This window comes from Vidua chalybeata, chromosome 8, assembly GCF_026979565.1.
Source record: "Vidua chalybeata isolate OUT-0048 chromosome 8, bVidCha1 merged haplotype, whole genome shotgun sequence".
NCBI lineage: Eukaryota > Metazoa > Chordata > Aves > Passeriformes > Viduidae > Vidua > Vidua chalybeata.
Window position 1 is genome coordinate 23,516,485 of NC_071537.1, and position 10,309 is coordinate 23,526,793.

Sequence of the window (10,309 nt, forward strand, 5' to 3'; positions counted from 1 at the left end):
TGAATGATACAAAAGACTGGCTGAGTAAAAACTTTTCCTTTGATGTTACACAAATGTTTCTTATTAGGAGAAGCCTAAAAGACTTACATTTCCCCAAACTGTGGTTTATTTGTGCTTCTATTTGTTCTTCAGTATGTGTGAAGAGGTATTTTTATTGTGACTGTCATCTTTAAGGGGTGGATTTTGCACTGAATGAAATCTGTAACTTGATCTAGCTATCTGGCACTTTAAAGCATGAAAATACAGCACAGTTTAAAACAAGCAAAAAATATCCTATTGATTTCGACAATTAGAAAATTATATGGATGGACCTCATGAGCTGACATATTAGAAATTTGTTAGAGGTCAATATGTTAAAATTCTGGTCATCAAACCAAATAATCTGGTTTGGGTTAGATCAAGTTCATTAGTAGGAGGAGAGTTAATTGGCTTTTCAAGCTGGAATTTCCTTCTTCCATGTAAGTGTTGGATGTGCTGGTTGCTAACTAAAACTTTTTGTGCAGATGCTCTCTTTACAGCCTGAAAGGGGCCTCTCTCTTTCTTTTCTACTCTTTTGAGGCAGAAGTCTCAAACAGTCTGTTGCTATGCTCTCCTCATTGTATTTTCTAAGCTGCATGATTTTGGTGTTTTTCAGCAACTGAAATCCACGCCAAAGACTTGTTGCTGTCCTTTCTTTGTGGCAGAGGTAACAGGTAATATGCCTTTCTTTTCCATCCTCAGTCATTCTGGACATTGGTGTTTATATATTCTTGTAAAGGAATCTATAGAACTAGTAGATGTGTGTCTTGGGAGGTTTCTTAACACGTTTTGCAACTTTTGTCTTTTCCCCCCTTTTCTCTGGAGCAGAGAAAGGAAGCATTTGGTTCTGGTCTTTGAATCTGTGCCAGCCCAGAGACTGTACCAGCACACAGCAACCCCACCCCTGCATGGGGGCAAGGCCAGCTTGGTGCTCTTCAACAGAAGAATAAAAAAAATAATAAGGAATGTAAGAAGCTTGAGCGTCAATTAGTAAAAAAGAAGGAAATGTTTTCCTGAAATGTAATGGAAAGTGATGCTGCAGTGCTGTAGCCCCATGCGTTCCTTCAGAAAATAATAGTGCAGCCTGCAAATAATTACCTCAGCACACAGCAGTGATGTGCAGCTCTGCATTGTGAATATCCTGTATGAAATATCTCCTCCCTTAAGTCCCAGATGGCTCCATGAGGAGACCCTGGCAGTGCTGCGGGTGGGGCTGCCGTGAGGGGCCGCAGCAGCCGCTGTGACCTGTGGCGCTGACCGCGGGCCGTGCGTGATGGCCTGGCCTCGGGCTCTGGAGGGCAGGGGGACCTCCCCAAGATTTTCACTAAATAGTTGTGGTCTAAGCTTGCTCCCAAGTCCTGAGCCAGCCTGACACCTGCCATCATGTTGTCTTTTGCCACATGGCAATAAGAAACGAGATATCCTTCTGAAAGTTACTCTGAGGGGAACCATGGTGGGAAATGCTTGGCGGGAGTTGTTCTGCTCTGTGGTGATGGAATCACACATCTTATGCCTCTGACACCTTTACAAACTTATATGCAGGCTTACAAGAGGGTTTTTTCTTTTTCTGATTTGCAGTAGCTTTACAGGGTGACAGCAAAGCCACTAGTATTTAGATTAGACATGTTGAGAGATGTAGATGGGCCTGGGAAGCCCCAAATGAATGCAATCAAATGTATTTTGTGACAGAAAGAAAAGTGTAAGTTTTATTTGCAACACAGATCACTCTGCTCAGAAGCTCGGTAAAAAGTGTCTTTTGTGTTATTATGTTGTGGCAGGTTAGGTCAGAGGACCCTGAAGGAATATAAATACAGAGTTTTATGTGAAGAAAAGTTTAGGGATGGAAGAATTATTTTTTAAAATGGTCCTTTATTTTTTGTTTTTTTTTATTTGTACAACAGCAAGCAACACCATTTGTTTCAGATTACAGATAAGTAAATAAAGATAAAAGACTTATTTTTAAATGGTTATAGAGGAGTAGTATATGCAGTACTAAAGTACAAACACCTTGCACTTCAGATGTTTAAAATTGCTGATATTTTGCAGTTGATAGCAGCAGTACAACCAGGCCTACAGGCTTTCTCTTTGCTTTGTCACTCACAACTGTGATAAGATACCCTCAGCTTTGCTTCCTGAGATTTAATTCAGAGGATGGGAGTCCTGTTTACCCCTTTTGATATCACAGTTTCTTGCTTTATAAGGGCAAAAAGAATTAAATGAGTTAGATCTGTCTCTTCTTTCAGGCTGGATTTGAGTTCTCAGAAGGTACTAATATCCCTTCAGTGTAATAGACTTCCTTTAGTATCACTAAACTTTCTACACTGGATCTGATAAAGAATTCTAGAATTAAATCTTACCTAATGTAGGAATGCAAACATATACTTGCAATGACATTCAGATGTGTTGAGGTCTTCTATATTTAAATTTTTTGTGCTCCTTATTATATTGCTTTATTCTCCTATTGTATTGGGAATCAACTAATCCTGGGTCAAAGTGTCATAAAAATGTTTATTACATGTTTTATTGAAAATAACAAACTATTTGGCATGTGAAACATCTTTCTTGCAAAAGAGATGTTGAATTTAAACTTCTAGTGGATTGGCAAGGCCAGCACTCCAGGCAGGAGGAGAGGATGAGTAGCCAAGCAGGCAGGAATAATGTGGTATGCCTGGGAAACACCCACATCTATTCCACATCTACCCACATCATCTTCTATTCCTGCTTGCTTCATTAGGCTCTGAAAGTCTGACTTTAATTTTGTTTTGTTTTTCCACAAACATCAGTACTTAGTTCAGTGAAAAGAAATTATCACCTTTAGGTTTTCTCTATGTGAAATGGAAAAAATATGTTAGGAAAAATGAGAAGGAGGAGTAGCACAAGGACAATTGAGCATAGCACTAGGCAGCTTTCATTTATCCCAGCAGCTGGACGTGAGTGCACTGACAGATAATGTATTCTTGAGGAATCCCTAAAAGCAGGTTGTGATCTTTTCTTAAGGAGAAAAGAAAAAAAAGTATTATTGTCTTGAGATGTATCTCAGTAATTTTATATAGCATCTGCACCATGTTTTGTGTTATAATCCTTTCACTTTAAATGAGACTGTAATTTAACATGAAAATACTCTCATATGCTTAAAAAGAATTCTATGAGACTCCCAGTAATGTAAAGCATGTGTAATCTAGTAAGAAAATCTGATCATGTTTTGGCAAAGACTGTAGGGTTACTATTCACTAAGTTACAAAATCTGAGTTACATGTAAAGTTTCATACAAAGTTAAACACATCTCTGTGGAATAACGGGGAGAATATTCATTCACCTGTAGAATTCCTTTTGCAGTTTTATATCTTGTACATAGAAAACAGGTCATTTCCTCGGTTCCAAGTTTGATTTGATCTTTTATTTCTTTATTTAAAAGAGAATTTAGGAACATGGGGTTTTTTTGAAGCTTGTGATTAGGGAGAATACACAGCACATTCATTTTATAGGCCTATAGCCTGTGACGATTTCTGCTTTCAAGTAAATATTCCTACCCTTATAAAACTAACTGTGGGGAGGTAGCTATAGATGCTATAGTTTTTGTTTTTTTTTTTTTTCTTAAACCTTAATGATCAGGGCCTGTAATGAATCAGTTGGAAGGGATCAAAATATGTCAATTTTACAGAAATATCCAGTGTTTACAAGTGAATGAGCACTGAGAAACACCTATCTGCAGTGCTCCAGCATATAATCTCTTTATCTCTTTTGCACTTTGCAACTCAGAAGAGAAGTCACTAAGTCAGAATTCTACTGCTGTGGCTGATTACTTCTAAAGCACTAAGCAACCTTAATTATTTGCATAAATTAAAGTCTAACAATTCTTCTAATCTAGGGATTCCAAAGATTTTTTTTTGTTTTTTTGCATTGGTAGCATTTAAACCGAGTGCGTCAATACTCTGAAGTCCTTTATATCTCTATGGCACTTCAAAATCTCTTTATTGTACAAGGATCAAAACTCAAGACCTGTCTGAGTTTCCAGTATATTTGTAAGTTTTCTTGTTTTTATGTTTCAGCTGAGTTTGGGCTTTACAACCATAATCTTGACTTGTTGACAGTAGCACAAATGCAATGAGTAGTATCAGGACTTTATAATTTTTATATAACTTAATATGATTATTATCTTTATATGATTGTCTGTAGTTTTTGCTTTACATATCTTCCCTCAGCTTCCTGTAATAGAATGATTTTAGTTTAACGTGTGTGTACCACAGTTATTTCTGTCTGGCATGAAAACTGTGATAAGAAAGATGATATTATTTGCTATTAATTTCATATTTAAGTATATGAGTCCTTTAGAATACTAATTTGAACCAAATAGTCCAGAAATGAGGTGGATAAAGTCAGCTGGGGACATACTTGAACTGCATGTGAACCCAGGCACTGATTTCCTGGCACTTACTCCTCAGTACAGCTCAGGTACCATGAAGCTTGGTTAAACGAACAGGTGAGGTACCTGACAAGCAGGTTTTGAACAGAACAGGCTTATTCATGTGGATGCTGAGGATTCTGCATCTCTCCTGACCTTATAGCTCCTTAGAGTGTCTCTACTCTAAAGTTAAAAACTTTGCCATGGTTCTATTTAGCATCATCTAGTGTGTGTGTGTGTGTGTATATATGATCGTCTCCTGATTCTTCGGTTTTGTTTGTTTTTTGTTTTTTTAAGCCCTTTTTACAAAGTTTTAGGAGTGTAAACTCTGACATTCAAGCCTGGAAAACAAAAAACCAAAAAGCCCCAAGTATATGTGAGCAGTTTCTTGAAAGGGATATGTATGTTTACCCTGCAGTTACCAGGTAACTGTAGCAGAGCAGCACTGAGATGGAGCTAACACTCTCTGCCTCCTGGCAGTTGTGCTGTTTCCACATCCAAGTTGTTTCATGGCCAGCTATCCTAATGTGGAAACTGAAAGTGTGATTATACTTGTTTGACCAGAAGTCATCCCTTAGCTTGAGAACTGTGTGACACTGTCCTGCATATGAAAGTGGGCAATAGAGCAGAGAAAAAGGTAGTGCTTCAAGCAGTTCCCTTCCTCTCTCCCAAAACAGGTAAATACAGGACATCTGGATTAGTCAGGGGAAAGCAGTAAAATATTGCATTGTAACAGCAAAATGGTGTTTAGTTTGTAGTTAGTTCTCTGTGCATAAAGCCAGTCAGCTCAATGGCTTCGGTTCAAAAGCCTGGCAGGAACTTAGTCCTGGTTTATGTGATTGGTCCTCTCTAATATCTTTCAGATAAGACTGCTGATAAGGATAACTCTTTTAATGACTCATTCTCTGACATCAATATAAATCTGCCATTCAGCTAAGCTAAGGACACGAACACAGTATGCTTGTCTTCAGCGAGACAAAAGTGTGCGGTAGGTCTATGCCAAACTATATACTTCTCTTTCAACCACCTGGAACATATATTAAACATGAATTTCCCAGGAAAGAAAAGGTATAAAAATGTAAAAAATTTAAAAGCATAAATTTTTGATCTTGTCTTTTAGGAGTAGAGTATACCTGCAAGGCGTCAGGAAGCTTAAGATGTGAAACTGTGAAATAGGTGGCAAATTTTTTCCTGATGGCAATAAGAAAAATAAAGTCCTCCCCTCCAAGAAAAAAAGAAATCCAAGCATAGCAAACCCCAAAAATAAACTAAATTAACATCTGGGAACTTGCCCATGGCCTCTTGACTTCCTAAGTAAAATTAATACTTTTAGAAACTAATACTGATGAAGAATACTTCAAGATTTATTTCAAGATTTTAAATATTAGTGTTTTTTTTTTAATTTCTATTATCAATATAGTCATAGAAACCTGATTATATATAAAATTTTATCCTTATAACTGATTCAAAATAATCAGTCTGGTTTTCTTTGTATTAGTTTACCTTCAAAGAGTTATACAATAAATGCATAAAGAGTGAAATAATGCTGTTAATTAGACTTAGGTTGGTATTGTGACTGTGAAAAGGGTACTTTGGGCAAGAAAAAATCTTTCATTTAAATGTCATAGGAGATGTTTATTTCTAGCCAAATTTCTGGCAACATATGTTTTTGGTATTCTAGTTAAAAGAAGCCCTCTTGAACTGCTCAGTCAGACATCACTTGAGCCTTATGTTTGATGAAAATTCAAGCTTGCTCCAGACATTAAAATTCTGTGTATTTAGAGTGTAATTGATGCTGAAGTTTTTCAAGCTGGGCTTATACTACAGAGTTGAGGCATTTTGATGAAAGCTCCTGCACTTGTCATACTGTGGCTGAAGTTGTTGAAATGATTTTGTGCAGAAAATTCATAGAAGAGCTTTGCAGAAATGTAGAGTATGATTTTCAAATGTGACAGTCAATCATTACAGCTTTTTTTAAATCTACAGGGGTAATGGTGAAGAAGAACAGAACTGTGGAAATGTCACCATGGCTGTCGGATGCATTGAGCTGAGGCCCACTGACCCCTGGTCACTCTGGTTAACAAGGCAGAAGTTCTCCAGCAACCTTTCTTACGATAGAATGCTCCAGGAGATGGAATGCTGCATTGTGAAAACCAGCAAATATGAAAACCATTTGTGAAAGAACTCTGCAGAAAGTTTGATTTTTCTCTTCTATGGCTGGTTTTGCTTTCCTGAACACAGTATGATACACTGTTAATGCTCTTGCTAATTGCCAGTTGAGCAGGAACTCCTCTTAGAAAATGTGAGGAAAGGGGAAAAAAAAGCAAAGACAAAGTATGTTTTCTTTACAAATCACGTTGTGAATACAAACTCTGCTGTGGGACAGAAGCTCATCTGAGTCCTTTAGAAGGCTGACATAAGGTGGTAGCATTTCTGGAAATGCTAGAGTTCTTTTTATATTTACCTTCCCCTCTTTTTCTTTTTAACCACAATTCTTTCAAATACATTTTCTGTTAAGAGTTGACATTTCTCCTCTGCATGATTTCTGTTCCTGGTAGTTTACCGTGTGATCTCATAGCTGCAGCTGAATAAGCTTTAAAAACATTACTTTGCCTTTAACTTAGGATTCTATCTTTCAAAAGTTCCATTAAGTTCTAATTTAGAAGAAGAAAAACATATGGGGGAGGAGGGCTAAGCAAAAGTCTGTATAAAAACACTGTTGGAAGTTCCAGAAGGCAGCCGTGCAAGCTCCTAGTTTTTATTGCTCATACATAGCATACATTTTTGAAGGAAACAAATAATCAGATATTGTGCATGGGTCTTTGTGAGCTGTAGAAAAGATGGCATTCTACCATGCATTGCAGGCTGTGAAACACACAGAGTTCTTCAAGGCTGGGTGGGGGACTAGGAAAATATGGTTGGTGGCTGTGAACCTGCTGAGGAGGAGGCAGTGTAACCTGCTAAAGACATTTAGTTACTTCTTGTGGACAACAGCTATCTCCTAATTCCAACTTTAAGGTCAGAAGACATTTATAATATTTAATAAGACCAATAATGCTTCTTTTTCTCCCTAAACCATTGATAAATGGAAATCCTTTGAAACATTGTGATGAAGCATTTTGTTGTCATTGCTTGCACTGCTAGTAGATATTAAGCAGAACATTGATGATTGAATTCAAGCAGACTGAATCTAAAAGTGTTTTGGAGAGTTATTTTTAGACTGTGTAATTGCATTAATTGAATTTGCCACATGGTTCTGGAGTATTTGTACATGTAGGAATAGATAGCAGTGGCCAAAGTAACTTGGAAGCAGGAGATCTTAAACTAGATAAATATGATGTGAAATTTTACAGCTTCATTGCTCATAAAAATAGTCCCTGTTCATCTGCTTGGACATATCGATGTTGGTACTAAAATGTTTCCAGGACTGGACCTTCAGCTGAGTAATTTTGTGTTTTTTAATGCCAAGTGTTGTTATTTTCGTAGACCCTCATCAAGAAAAGTTCTGCCAGTCTGTTCTACTATAACATTTCTGGTCTGAGTTTACACTTGTGATGCCAGGAAGATTAAGTATGACATGTCCTGTGAGTGGAGAGAGATTTTCCTGCTTCCCACCAATTCTTCTCTCTGAAGCATTGTGGGAGGCTACCTCTTTTCATTCACATCTCTTGATCACAGAGGCAATCACCAGCTGCAGACACAGTTCACAGAAAACATGAATGGCATCCATCTAAGACAAGAATTTATAACTTTTTTCTTGCTGTCAATATTATTCTGTGCTTCAAACATAGCAACTTATGGTGCTGTGAGTGCTCAGTGCCTCACAGAAGGCTTTCATCTTCACAATTTTTGTGGATGAGCAGAACAAACCAAAGCCTTGGATGCGGTTCTTGTCAAAACAACTCTCTATCTCTGCTTTCAGTATATTTTTAAGTTATATAACAAAACTGTAGAGAAGACAAAAGCATGAATCTGTATTGTGAAGATAAGACATGGAAGTGGGAGCTAGAGATGAAAATTATTTCTGACTGTGCCATGGCTCTTGTGTAATCCTGGGCAAATCACCTGGCTCTTACATAGAATAGAGACTTAAATTTATAGGTAAATAGTTTTCTAAGCCTAGTAAATAATCCCATTATGCCTCTGTTTGCCTTTTTGTGAAATGGAAATAAGAGTATTCCTTTTGCTCATAAAATGGTTGGAATACTCTTGTGATAGGCCATATGGAAATGTCTATGTGCAGTCCTTAAAATGAAAAGTATTCCTTTGGAATTAAAGAACAGCAAAATCAGTGTCTCTATCTACCTTAAGCTTTATGCCCCCTTCTTTCTTGTATTTTGTTTCTTTCTCTTTTTCTTTTTTTTTCCCTCCTGCCTGGTTTCAGGGGCTCAGTGCTGCAATGAATGGAGCTTTCTAGGGAATGCAGCTGTTCCGTCCTAGAATTAATATGCAAATGTTCTTCTCTTACTGAAGCGGGGGAGGAAGATGGAACATAGCTGTATTTTCTCTAATCAACATACTCCTTTTTTCATTGGGAACTACAACAAAGCTGACTGTCAACTGCACAAATAATGGAATATTTCTTTTTGTAGAAATAAACATTTTCATAAGCATACATTTCTTGAAAGCTTTTACTGACCAACCCAAACAATATTTTAGTTCAATGAAAAAATATATATTTAGAACTACTCACACACAAATCTCTCATGCTTTTTCAGTAAAATAAATAGAACAAACTAAATGCACTGACAGAATGCTAATTTCAGCTGCAGAAGCGTAATACAGAACTGCAAAAGTAACTACCACTGGATTTTTTGCAAAATGCAAATTCATATATTGGAACTATCCATGTTGTAGAGGACCCATTCTGCCCTCAGATTCACAGGTAGGGGTCTCACAGAAACACCTCAAGTCTGATTTGTATGCCTGATTCCCCACAGGACAAAGTGAGTAGAAGTTCTACTCAAGAGGAATATTGAGTTTTTACCGTTTTCTCAGCACAAATGTAATTCAACAAAATGTGAGATGGTAAACAACTGGACTGCTGTCTTTAATTAATCCACATAAATAGAAAACATTTTAAGTATTCAGATATCGAAGGGCACCAAGTGAGCTATGCAGAGGGGATCAGTGACTCCCGAAAATTTTAGTAGAGCGGAAGAAATTGTACAATGGTTGTTATGAAGATTGTTTTTGATATTGCATAATATACACTTAGACTGAAAAATATGTATTCTGAAACTAGTGTGTGACAGACCCCTGTGTGCCTTTTTACTGCTGCCTAATTTAGTTTGTTCCCTTTTAGCCGAGCAGACACATCTTTACATTTGACTGCAGTTTCTTTGGACAGTTTGAGGTAACAGTAAAATAAAACTTGAGCAAAGAACACAGGACAGAGTTAAAGCTAAAAGCAAGATTCTAAAATCAAAACCAAGAACATTAAATCAATAAAGCAAGCTATTGGAAAACAATGCAAGGATTGAGGCTGGAACTGCAGGGTGGACTGACCTAAGCCAACTTAATCAATAGCTTTGCTGCTGAGTTGGGAATAAACAGAATTACTTGTAGGTGAAAAAGAAAAATGTGACAATGGAACCTTAACTTCTAAGATATCTAACTTCTGCATTGAAGCAGTGCAATTTGGCAAAGTCTTAAATGGCTGAATGCTTTAGTGAATATGATCTATGAGCTGTGTCTGGAACGTGTAAATTGAAGGACAAAAGTAGTCCTATAACAGACAAGACACCCCTCAGCTGAAGGGATAGAAACACCTGATATTTCAATCAGGCATGCTGTGTATGGCATGAATCAAATTTTATTAAATGTAGCAAAAAAGTTTTATTAATCTTAGAATTCCTATCTTCAATTACATCCATTTAGAAGCCTTTT

General features: G+C 37.1%; 1 long non-coding RNA gene across 1 annotated transcript in view; it reads left to right on the top strand.

Annotated features, from left to right (window-relative positions):
• The window catches only part of LOC128791892 (uncharacterized), a 164,190-nt gene extending 155,155 nt beyond the window's left edge, over positions 1-9,035 (top strand). The window contains exon 3 of the long non-coding RNA XR_008432211.1: positions 6,407-9,035. This is a non-coding gene — a long non-coding RNA (uncharacterized LOC128791892). The remainder of the gene's footprint in view (positions 1-6,406) is intronic.
• Positions 9,036-10,309: the final 1,274 nt, after the last annotated feature.